Raw genomic sequence first — 13099 nt, forward strand, 5'->3', positions numbered from 1 at the left:
ATCAATATCCCTCTAGTTCTAAGTCATTCATGTTAAGCAGCCATCCACTTTCTGTCCACTGGTGTGACCTTTGGGGGAACCCTAAATACTTAGATGTCTGTCTTTGCCACCATGTTGATTTTCTTCTGTGTCATTTATTAATCAAGCTTGTTTGATTTGCTCAAGAATTATCTGGGTCTTGTCCTTTAGTGGAGACTAGAGCTGACATTTGTTAATGTGATAACCAGGCAAGATTAAAGGAGATAATGCAGGGCTAGCATCTTAAGTGCTCATTTAATATTGTTATTATTTCCTAACTGGTAGAAATGGGTAGACAACATGACCTCTGAATCCTCTTCTATTTTTTAATATTTCATGACTTCAACCCAAAAGACACTAACATGATTCACTGAAAACTATGCAGTCTTATCTACAATTGCAAAATATGAAGTGCTCTTAAAACTGAAAGTTTTTTCATTATTCATTGTCTTCAAACCTGACCTGAACGGCTGGGAAGCTATTTATAGTTCTTACATATTTCACTGCAGAAATATTCATTCGTTTGATTACAGGGTACTTGCCACAGACCCTGCGGGCTGTGTTATATAATAGACACAGATTGTGTCATTCCCTTACAGTGGCCTGTAAATACTGTAATCCAGGATCATATCTGGAAATCCTGAGATTCACCATTACCAGCTCTTTTCCTACAGGGAACTCAGTACAGTACCTTGCCTAAGGCAACCTTCCCCATTCAACTGATTAGATTCCTGTGAAGTATGTTCCTGCAAATCAGGTTTTAGTCATTTGACTCCACAAAGGTAAAGAAAGGAACCAAAATTAAATCAGTAAGTTTGCCTAATTATCAGCTGCGTGAAAAAAAATTTTTTTGATTAAAAAAGAAACTATTGAGGGGGCGGAGCAAGATGGCGGAGGAGTAGGAGACCTGGATTTCGTCTCCTCTCAGGAATTCAGCTCTATAGGGATCAAACCATTCTGAACACCTACAAACTCAACAGGAGATTGAAGAAAAGAAGAGCAACAACTCTCTCATCAGCAAAGCGACCACTTTCTGGAAGGTAGGACGTGTGGAGAAGTGAATCCGAGGCGATATTCGGGAGGATAGATGGCGGGGGAGGGGCCTCCGTCGGCCGCTTCTGGCAAGTGATAGAGCCGCGGAGCAAAAAATCGGAACTTTTAAACGTCTGCTCCGCTGAGGGACGTCACTCTGGTGGCTTAGCGGGGGGTGGAACCCTCCGGGACAGTGTGGTCTCAGGACCCTCGGGGTCACAGAAAGACCGGGGGTGCCTGAGTGTGGCAGAGCTCCCAGGTAACGGAGCAGGGAAGCCGGCTGCAGAGGCGGGGCCCAGGCGCGGGCTCTCAGCTCGGGGTGGCCATAAACCGTGATCCTCGGCCCAGTCGGGCCCCTGCTCCTCCAGCAGGGACCCAACAAGCAGCAGATCCGGGGAGACTCACCTTCCTCCCCCGGGAGGAGCCGCGCGGGAGGGCACCGCAGGGATCTGCTGGGTTTGGAGACTCCACCCGGGGTCGGGTGCCAGAGATAGAGGCGCGCGGTCACAGGCCGGTTGAGCACGGAGTGCAGCTGCAGACCGGGGAGACGGGAGTGACTGACGGCTTTTCTTTGGGGGCTCACAGAGGAGCGGGGCCCCGAGTTCTCGGCTCCTCTGGGGCGGAGATTGGGAGGCCGCCATTTTCACTCTCCGCCTCCAAAGCTGCACGGAAAGCTCGCAGGGAGCAAAAGCCCCGGAGAGCAAACCCGAGCAGATTACTTAGCCCGGACCGGGCAAGGGCGGGGCAATTCCATCTCCGGCAGAGACATTTGGAAACCATGGCAACAGGCCCCTCCCCGGAAGATCAGCGAGACCAGCCAGCCAAGACCAAGTTTACCGATCAATGAGAACGGCAGAACTCCAGCGCTAGGGGACTACTGCACAGAGAATTCATGGCTTTTTTACCATGATTCTTTAGTCTTTTAAAGTTAATTTTTTTTAACTGTCTTTTTGTCTTTTTATTTCTTTTTGAATTTTTCTTTTTCCCTTTTTCAACCAACATCTTATCAATCCCTTTTTTTTAAAAAAAAAACATTTTTATTTTTCATTTTTAGACTCATATTCTATCCCTTCATAGTAGTTACCCATATTTTTGGCTTATATATATAAGTTGTTCTCTCTTTAAAATTTTGAGATAGTTTCTTCTAACAGATTAAAATATACCCTAAATCTCTAGTATATGGTGTTTTCTATTCCCCTGCCTGATCACATCCTCTCCCTTTTTTTTCTTTTTCTTTTTTTAAATCCTCTTCTTTCTTTTTTCAAACAACTTCTTATAATTTCCATTTTTACAGTCATATTCCATCCCTTCATCATATCAACCCTTATTTTTGTACATATAGAAGTTTTTCTTTCTTTAAAATTTTGGGAGGCACTTTCTTCTAAAAGACCAAAATACACCCCAAATCTAGTGTGTGGCACTGATCTATATACCAGCCTGATCATATTTGATCACATTCTGGTTTTTTTGTTGTTGTAGTTGTTGTTTTGTTTTGTTTGTTTTTGTTTTTATCTTTATCTTTTTCTTTTTTTTCTTTTTTTCTTTTATCTCTCTTTCCCTTTCTTATCCCACTGCTTCAGGTCTTTTCTGATTTCTTTAGGGTATATTTTCTGGGGACGTGGTTACTCTGCTAACATTTTGTTCTCTCATTAATCTATTCTCCTCTGCACAAAATGACAAGACGGAAAAAATCACCTCAACAAAAAGAACAAGAGGTAGTACCGACTGCCAGGGACCTACTCAATACGGACATTAGTACGATGTCAGATCTAGAGTTCAGAATCATCACTTTAAAGATACTAGCTGGGCTTGAAAAAAATATGGAAGTTATTAGAGAAACCCTTTCTGGAGAAGTAAAAGAGCTAAAATCCAACCAAGGAGAAATCAAAAAGGCTATTAATGAGGTGCAATCAAAAATGGGGGCGCTAAGTGCTAGAATAAATGAGGCAGAAGAGAGAATCAGTAATATAGAAGATGAAATGATGGAAAATAAAGAAGCTGAGAAAAAGAGAGATAAACAACTACTGGATCATGAGGGCAGAATTCGAGAGATAAGCGATACCATAAGACGAAACAACATTAGAATAATTGGGATCCCAGAAAAAGAAGAAAGAGAGAGAGGGGCAGAAGGTATAATGGAGCAAATTATAGCAGAGAACTTCCCTAATTTGGGGAAAGAAACAGGCATGAAAATCCAGGAAGCACAGAGAACCCCTCTCAAAATCAATAAAAATAGGTCAACACCCCGACATCTAATAGTAAAACTTACGAGTCTCATAGACAAAGAGAAAATCGTGAAAGCAACTCAGGAGAAGAGATATGTAACCTACAATGGTAGAAACATTAGATTGGCAACAGACCTATCCACAGAGACCTGGCAGGCCAGAAAGGACTGCAGGCTATATTCAGAGCACTAAATGAGAAAAATATGCAGCCAAGAATACTATATCCAGCTAGGCTGTCATTGAAAATTGAAGGAGAGATAAAAAGCTTCCAGGACAAACAAAAACTAAAGGAATTTGCGAACACAAAACCAGCCCTACAGGAAATCTTGAAAGGGGGCCTCTAAGTAAAGAGAGACCCTAAAAGCAACATAGACCAGAAAGGAACACAGACAATATACGATAACAGTCACCTTACAGGCAATACAATGGCACTAAATTCATATCTTTCAATAGTTACCCTGAATGTAAATGGGCTAAATGCCCCAATCAAAAGACACAAGCTAACAGACTGGATTAAAAAACAAGACCCATCGATATGCTGTCTGCAAGAGACTCATTTTAGACCCAAAGACACCCCCAGATTGAAAGTGAGGGGGTGGAAAACCATTTACCATGCTAATGGACACCAAAAGAAAGCTGGGGTGGCAATCCTTATATCAGACAAATTAGATTTTAAACCAAAGACTGTAATAAGAGATGAGGAAGGACACTATATCATACTTAAAGGATCTATCCAACAAGAAGATCTAACAATTGTAAATATCTATGCCCCTAACATGGGAGCAGCCAATTATATAAGGCAATTAATAACAAAAGCAAAGAAACACATCGACAACAATACAATAATTGTGGGGGACTTTAACATCCCCCTCACTGAAATGGACAGGTCCTCTAAGCAAAAGATCAACAAGGAAATAAAGACTTTAAATGACACACTGGACCAAATGGACTGCACAGACATATTCAGAACATTCCACCCCAAAGCAACAGAATACACATTCTTCTCTAGTGCCCATGGAACATTCTCCAGAATAGATCACATCCTAGGCCATAAATCAGGTCTCAACCGGTACCAAAAGATTGGGATCATTCCCTGCCTATTTTCAGACCACAGTGCTTTGAAACTAGAACTCAATCACAAGAGGAAAGTCAGAAAGAACTCAAATACATGGAGGCTAAAGAGCATCCTACTGAAGAATGAATGGGTCAACCAGGAAATTAAAGAAGAATTAAAAAAATACATGGAAACCAATGAAAATGAAAACACAACTGTTCAAAATCTTTGGGATGCAGCAAAGGCAGTCCTAAGAGGAAAGTATATAGCAATACAAGCCTTTCTCAAGAAACAAGAAAGGTCTCAAGTACACAACCTAACTCTACACCTAAAGGAGCTGGAGAAAGAACAGCAAATAAAGCCTAAACCCAGCAGGAGAAGAGAAATAATAAAGATCAGAGCAGAAATCAATGAAATAGAAACCAAAAGAACAGTAGAACAGATCAACGAAACTAGGAGCTGGTTCTTTGAAAGAATTAACAAGATTGATAAACCCCTGGCCAGACTTATCAAAAAGAGAAGAGAAAAGACCCAAATCAACAAAATCATGAATGAAAGAGGAGAGATCACAACCAACACCAAAGAAATACAAACAATTATAAGAACATATTATGAGCAACTCTGTGCCAGCAAATTAGATAACCTGGAAGAGATGGATGCATTCCTAGAGATGTATCAACTACCAAAACTGAACCAGGAAGAAATAGAAAACCTGAACAGACCTATAACCACTAAGGAAACTGAAGCAGTCATCAAAAATCTCCCAACAAACAAAAGCCCAGGGCCAGATGGCTTCCCAGGGGAATTCTACCAAACATTTCAAGAAGAATTAATACCTATTCTTCTGAAACTGTTCCAAAAAATCGAAATGGAAGGAAAACTTCCAAACTCATTTTATGAGGCCAGCATTACCTTGATCCCCAAACCAGACAAAGACCCCATCAAAAAGGAGAATTACAGACCAATATCCCTGATGAACATGGATGCAAAAATTCTCACCAAAAAACTAGCCAATAGGATCCAACAGTACATTAAAAGGATTATTCACCATGACCAAGTGGGATTTATCCCTGGGCTGCAAGGTTGGTTCAACATCCGCAAATCAATCAATGTGATACAATACATTAACAAAAGAAAGAACAAGAATCATATGATCCTCTCAATAGATGCAGAAAAAGCTTTTGACAAAGTACAGCATCCTTTCTTGATCAAAACTCTTCAGAGTATAGGGATAGAGGGTACATACCTCAATATCATAAAAGCCATCTATGAAAAACCTACAGCGAATATTATTCTCAATGGGGAAAAACTGAGAGCTTTCCCCCTAAGGTCAGGAACGCGGCAGGGATGTCCACTATCACCACTGCTATTCAACATAGTATTGGAAGTCCTAGCCACAGCAATCAGACAACAAAAAGAAATCAAAGGCATCCAAATTGGCAAAGAAGAAATCAAACTCTCACTCTTTGCAGATGATATGATACTTTATGTGGAAAACCCAAAAGACTCCACCCCAAAACTGCTAGAACTCATACAGGAATTCAGTAAAGTGGCAGGATATAAAATCAATGCACAGAAGTCAGTGGCATTCCTATACACCAACAAGAAGACAGAAGAAAGAGAAATTAAGGAGTCGATCCCATTTACAATTGCACCCAAAACCATAAGATACCTAGGAATAAATCTAACCAAAGAGACAAAGGATCTGTATTCAGAAAACTATAAAATACTCATGAAAGAAATTGAGGAAGACACAAAGAAATGGAAAAACGTTCCATGCTCATGGATTGGAAGAACAAATATTGTGAAGATGTCAATGCTACCTAGAGCAATCTACACATTCAATGCAATCCCCATCCAAATATCATCCACTTTTTTCAAAGAAATGGAACAAATAATCCTAAAATTTGTATGGAACCAGAAAAGACCCCGCAGAGCCAGAGGAATGTTGAAAAAGAAAAGCAAAGCCGGTGGCATCACAATTCCGGACTTCAAGCTCTATTACAAAGCTGTCATCATCAAGACAGCATGGTACTGTCACAAAAACAGACACATAGATCAATGGAACAGAATAGAGAGCCCAGAAATGGACCCTCAACTCTATGGTCAACTAATCTTCGACAAAGCAGGAAAGAATGTCCAATGGAACAAAGATAGTCTCTTCAACAAATGGTGTTGGGAAAATTGGGGAAATTGGACAGCCACATGCAGAAGAATGAAACTGGACCATTTCCTTACACCACACACAAAAATAGACTCCAAATGGTTGAAAGACCTCAATGTAAGACAGGAGTCCATCAAAATCCAAAAGGAGAACACAGGCAGCAACCTCTTTGACCTCAGCCGAAGCAACTTCTTCCTAGAAACATCGCCAAAGGCAAGGGAAGCAAGGGCAAAAATGAACTATTGGGACTTCATCAAGATAAAAAGCTTTTGCAAAGCAAAGGAAACAGTCAACAAAACCAAAAGACAACCGACAGAATGGGAGAAGATATTTGCAAATGACATATCAGATAAAGGGCTAGTATCCAAAATCTATAAAGAACTCATCAAACTCAACACCCAAAGAACAAAGAATCCAATCAAGAAATGGGCAGGGGCGCCTGGGTGGCTCAGTTGGTTAAGCGACTGCCTTCGGCTCAGGTCATGATCCTGGAGTGTCGGGATCGAGTCCCGCATCCGGCTCCCTGCTCGGCAGGGAGTCTGCTTCTCCCTCTGACCCTCCCCCCTCTCATGTGCTCTCTGTCTCTCTCATTCTCTCTGTCTCAGATAAATAAATAAAATCTTTAAAAAAAAAAAAAGAAATGGGCAGAAGACATGAACAGACATTTTTCCAAAGAAGACATCCAAATGGCCAACAGACACATGAAAAAGTGCTCAATATCGCTCGGCATCAGGGAAATCCAAATCAAAACCTCGGTGAGATACCACTCACACCAGTCAGAATGGCTAAAATTAACAAGTCAGGAAACGACAGATGTTGGCGGGGATGCGGAGAAAGGGGAACCCTCCTACACTGTTGGTGGGAATGCAAGCTGGTGCAGCCACTCTGGAAAACTGTATGGAGGTTCCTCAAAAAGTTGAAAATAGAGCTACCATATGATCCAGCAATTGCACTACTGGGTATTTACCCCAAAGATACAAAAGTAGGGATCCGAAGGGGTACGTGCACCCCGATGTTTATAGCAGCAATGTCCACAATAGCCAAACTATGGAAAGAGCCAAGATGTCCATCGACAGATGAATGGATAAAGAAGAAGTGGTATATATATACAATGGAATATTATGCAGCCATCAAAAGGAATGAGATCTTGCCATTTGCAATGACGTGGATGGAACTGGAGGGTATTATGTTGAGTGAAATAAGTCAAACAGAGAAAGACATGTATCATATGATCTCACTGATATGAGGAATTCTTAATCGCAGGAAACAAACTGAGTGTTGTTGGAGTGGGGGGTGGGGTGGGAGGGATGGGGTGACTGGGTGATAGACACTGGGGAGGGTATGTGCTCTGGTAAGCGCTGTGAATTGTGCAAGACTGTTGAATCTCAGATCAGTACCTCTGAAACAAATAATGCAATCTATGTTAAGAAAAAAAAAAGAGAAGAAGAAGAAGGTAGCAGGAGGGGAAGAATGAAGTGGGGGAAATCGGAGAGGTAGACGAACCATGAGAGACGATGGACTCTGAAAAACAAACAGGGTTCTAGAGGGGAGGGGGGTGGGAGGATGGGTTAGCCTGGTGGTGGGTATTGAGGAGGGCACATTCTGCATGGAGCACTGGGTGTTATGCACAAACAATGAATCATGGAACACTTCATCTAAAACTAATGATGTAATGTATGGGGATTAACATAAGAATTAAAAAAAAGAAACTATTCAAATTTTTGGTAAAAAATGAGATTTAGTTATGTGGAGATTTCACATACACACCTTTCTAAGGCAGTAACACCACTGTCAAGAAACATTTCAGTAAGTTTTTTCCAGAGATCTTCTGCATATTATTTTCGCCAAAGCACCTATGTATCATTTCTAGAAAATATTATATCCATTTTTATAAATGAGAAAACTAGGACCCAGCACAGTTTTCTAATTACTATGCTTAACAGCAACAACAACAAAAATGTCTTTGTGTAAAAGAGTATAGCTTGTTCGCAGACTGAAGGAAGGTGACTTACTGTCCCACTTCACCTGGGAATGAAGGATTTCTCAGGATGCGGGACTTTTAGTGCTAACACTGCAAAGTCCTGGGCAAACCGGAAGGAGTTGTTCACCCTACTCCGGAGTTATTAGTCATGATTTCTTGCTACTTCTTTCCTGCTTAGAAAGGGAGGAAGCTCATTTTGAGCATGTGGCTAAAGTATAAAGCATAAAGAGAGTCTAGACTACTTCCAGGCACCACATGTACTCAGCTTCGTTTTTTTATTATTTCTTACAACCTCATGTGAATTTGTAATTATCTCCATAAAACATACCATTTAAAGTTTAAAAAATAATATAACTGGGCATTTTTAAGGATTCAGTTCCGTTTGATTTCATATTATTGCCTGCTACAATAATTTAGGGGTAACAGCTTCATATTTAAAAACATAATGCTATGTCAGTAAGAAGCACCAAACAAGACTGGACAAACAACTTGCTACTAATGGGCAGATTTGGTTTCTTTCTTCTGGCTTGTCTATATATTTTAATTCTTTCATACTGGTCATGCATTCTTTATGCTTTTAAAAAATCATCCTGTTACCATGTGATCCAGCAATTCCACTCCTAGGTGTGTACCCAAAGGAATTGAAAGTAGGTGATGAGGGAGCAGAAGGCAAGCTGAGGGCAAAGCACAAGCTAACAGTCAGCATCTCGTCCCACCCCCCCCACCCCCCCACCCCGCAGGTGGGATCTGTGACATTCCTCAGCACTCCTGGCTGCCCTAGAACAAAGGAAATGGAGAAACAAATGGTTAACTGATAGAGATCACAGTCATGCAGGACATGAGTCTCCATCAGTTTGCAACTGTCTTAATGATTTACAAGTAAAAAGCAATCTTATCAATAGCCAAACTTCCAGAAACCTGTAGACTCCATATCCTGGAGCCCTAACATCACCCTCCCCTCCACAGGACAGAAAATCTTATATAATCAGTCACTCCTCACACTTATAACGCGGCTCTTTCTGCTCACGGGTCCTGTCCCCGTGCTATAATAAAAACACCTTTTTGCAGCAAAGACATCTCAAGAATTCTTTCTTGGCTATTGGCTCTGAACACCACCACTTCAAACCACATCGGTAGGGACTCAAATATTTATATACCAGAGTTCATTATAGCATTATTCACAATCAACAGATGAATAGATAAAAAAGACATGGTATATACATACCATGAAATATTATTTAGCCTGAAAAGGACTGAAGTTCCGAGGCACCTGAGTGGCACAGTTGCTTGAGCATTCGCCTCTTGGTTTTGGCTCAGGTTATGATCTCAGGGCCGTGAGATCAAGCCCCACATCTGGCTCCACGCTGAGTGTAGAGTCTGCTTGAGACTCTCTCTCCCTCTCCCTCTGCCCTCACTCCACTCTCTCTCTCTAAAAATATAAATATTTTTTAAAAAGGAATGAAGTTCTGATACATACTACAACATAGGTAAACCTTGAAGACATCATGCTAGGTGAAATAAGCCAGAGGCAAAAGGATAAATATTGTATGGTTCCACTTTTATGAAATATTCAGAAAAAGCAAATTCATGGAGACAGAAAGTAGATTGGAAGTTACTAGGGTTTGCAGAGAGGGGGAATGAGGAATTATTGCTTAATGGTCAGAGAGCTTCTGATTAGGGTGATAAGAAAGTTTTGGAAATAAGTAATAGTGATGGTTGCACAACATTGTGAATGTAATTAATGCCACTGAATTACACATTTTAAAATGGTTCAAATTGTAGACTTTATATTACATATATTTTATCACAATAAATAAATACCAAAAAAATCATGTCTAAAGACTGAAAAAAGTGAACAAGAAAAATTTAGGCAACATATTTGAAGTTTATGGCTAATGTCTTAACAGACCATTAAACAAGCTGGGTATGCTAAATCCAGAATTATCCCTGATGATATGTGAAATACACCTTTCTTTTGTACCTTCAACATAACTCCTGTTCTATATACAGGTCTCTAGTCAAAGGGTAAGCATTTTCAAAATAGAGTCAGAGATCACTCCTATATTCTCAATTAAAATAAGTACGTTAGACACATGTGGGTGAGGTTACTGTTTAAATGCCAGAGAGGCAGTTTTTCAACTCAAACTAATAAGGACACACTATGTACTTAAGAATACCAGTCTTCAGAAATATAACTCATCCCCAGAACTTGAGAGAGAGAAAGGGCAGGGGCAGAAGGAGAGGAAGAGAGAATTTTAAGCAGACTTCCCGCTGAACACAGAGCCCAGTCTCACGACCCTGAGATCATGACCTGAGCCAAAATTGGCTTAATTTAACTGACTGAGCCACCCAGATACCCCTAGAAAATATAATCTTTATAACAAATGTATGTTCTCTTGATAAATTGATCCATTTATCATTATCCATGGTGATGTGGTTTGAAGTTTGGGGCCATGAGCTAAAGGCCAAGAAAGAATTTTTCAGATGTCTTTGGCACACAAAAAGGTGTTTTTATTATAGCAAGGGGACAGGACCTGTGGGCAGAAAGAGCTGCACTGGGATTGTGAGGAGCAATTGATTATATACTTTGGAATTGGGGGAGATAAAGACAAAGGAAGTTTCCCAAAGGATTTTCATATGCTAAAGAAGATTTACAGGATCCTGGAGGCCTGGCTATTGTCAAGCTAAGGTTGTTTTTCCTTCTAGCAAGGCGTTAACATTAAGATTAGTAGTTCCTGGAGGAGTTATACCCTGCCTGCCTCAAGTATTTGTCATTGGGCTACAGGTTATAAGGAAATTTAAGTTTATCTACATTTCTTTTTGGCTTTGTTCTCAACATCACATGGTAATATTCCTTGTTCTGAAATTTACTTTATTTGATATTAATATAATCACTCCAGCTTTCTTTAAATTAGTATTTACATGGTATCTTTATGTACCCTTCCATTTTTAGTTTATCTGTATATTTAAAGTGGGTTTCTTATAGACAACATAAAATTGGGACTTGATTCTTAATGATCCCTGCCTTTTAGTTGGATTGTTTAGACTTTTTACATTTGATGTGATTTTTGATGTGGTTGGCTTTATATCTACCATCTTGCTATTTGTTTTCTATTGTTGTCCCATCAGTTCTTTGTTTCTCTTTTTCTCTTTCCCTGTCTACTTTTGGAATAATTGAATACATTTTACGATTCCATTGTATCTTCACTTTTGGTTTACTAGCTATACTTCTTTGTTTGCAGGTTGCTCTAGGGTTTGTCAAGGGAAGAGGAAACCACTGATGTAATGTAGGCTGGTCAAGAAAGAATTCTTGAGATGTTTTTGGTGCTAAAAGGTGTTTTTATTAAAGCACAGGGACAGGACCAGTGGGCAGAAAGAGCTGCACTGGGATTGTGAGGAGTGATTCATTATATACTTTTATGTTGGGGGATTAGAGATAAGGGAATTTTCTAAAGGGATTTTCATATGTTAAGGAAGACTTACAGAATCCTGGGGGTCAGAGAATGTCATACTCTGCCTGTCTCAGGTATTTATGAATGGGCTGCAAGTTGTAAGGAAATTTAATTTTATCTACATTTCTTTCACCTTTGTTCTCCTCACCAACCACCACTTAATACCTGAAATAAAAAGACAATAGAAAGGCAGAGCTTTGCTGATCAGTCATAGTATTTCAGAGCAGAGCAGATTACTGATTTTATATTTAGTTTTGGGAAGTGTGGAGTTCAGGAATTGATGGACTTTGAGAGGTGGAAGTGAAAGTGTGAGGACTCAGGTGAAGTTACTGTTGATTGGTTGGCACTCAGTGGCATGTTTATGCAAGTGAGTGCATCCTGGATTGATTCACTTCAGTAGTGAAAGGCTGACACTGACTTGTTGACTTACAAAAGCACCTTCACTGAGGTGAGTTATCAGTTGATCACACAGCTTTAAAGGCAGATCTGGTGGCTACTTTTCACCATGGCCAAAACCTGAATATTTTATTCTCAGATTTAAAATATACATCTGTAACTTATCATAATCTAGTTTCAAATACTATTATACCACTTCATGTATACTGTAAGAATCTTACCACAACATGCTTCAATTTCTCCCCTTCCACCCATTGTGCTATGCTGGTATCATTTATTTCTGCATATATTATTAATCTCAAAATACATTGTTATTATTTTTAAATAATCTTTTTCATTTTTAATAACAAGTTTTTTATATCTGCTCATATATTTGCCATTTCCAGTTCTTTTCATCCCTCTCTGTAGATCCACATTCCCATCTAGTTTCATTTTCCTTCTGTTTGAAGAGTTTCCTTTTACATTTCGTGCAGTATACACAGCTGGTGATAAATTTGTTCTGCTTTTGTTTTTGTTTTATGAAAATGTCTTTTCTTTTGAAAAATATTTTTGCTGGTTATAAAATCCTAAGTTAGATTTTTTTTTCTCTTCCATACTATAAAGACATTTTTAACAAGAAGTCTATTATCCTTTCTTTGTCCCTCTTTATATACTATGTCTTTTATCTCTAGCTGCTTTAAGGGTTTTTTTGTTTGTTAGTTTAGATTTTATTTATTTATTTGGCAGAGAGAGACACAGAGAGAGAGAGGGAACACAAGCAGGGGCAGTGGGAGAGGG

Source organism: Mirounga angustirostris, unplaced genomic scaffold (genome assembly GCF_029215605.1).
Source record: "Mirounga angustirostris isolate CCGP_5_RB_7025 unplaced genomic scaffold, mMirAng1.0.hap1 SCAF_9, whole genome shotgun sequence".
NCBI lineage: Eukaryota > Metazoa > Chordata > Mammalia > Carnivora > Phocidae > Mirounga > Mirounga angustirostris.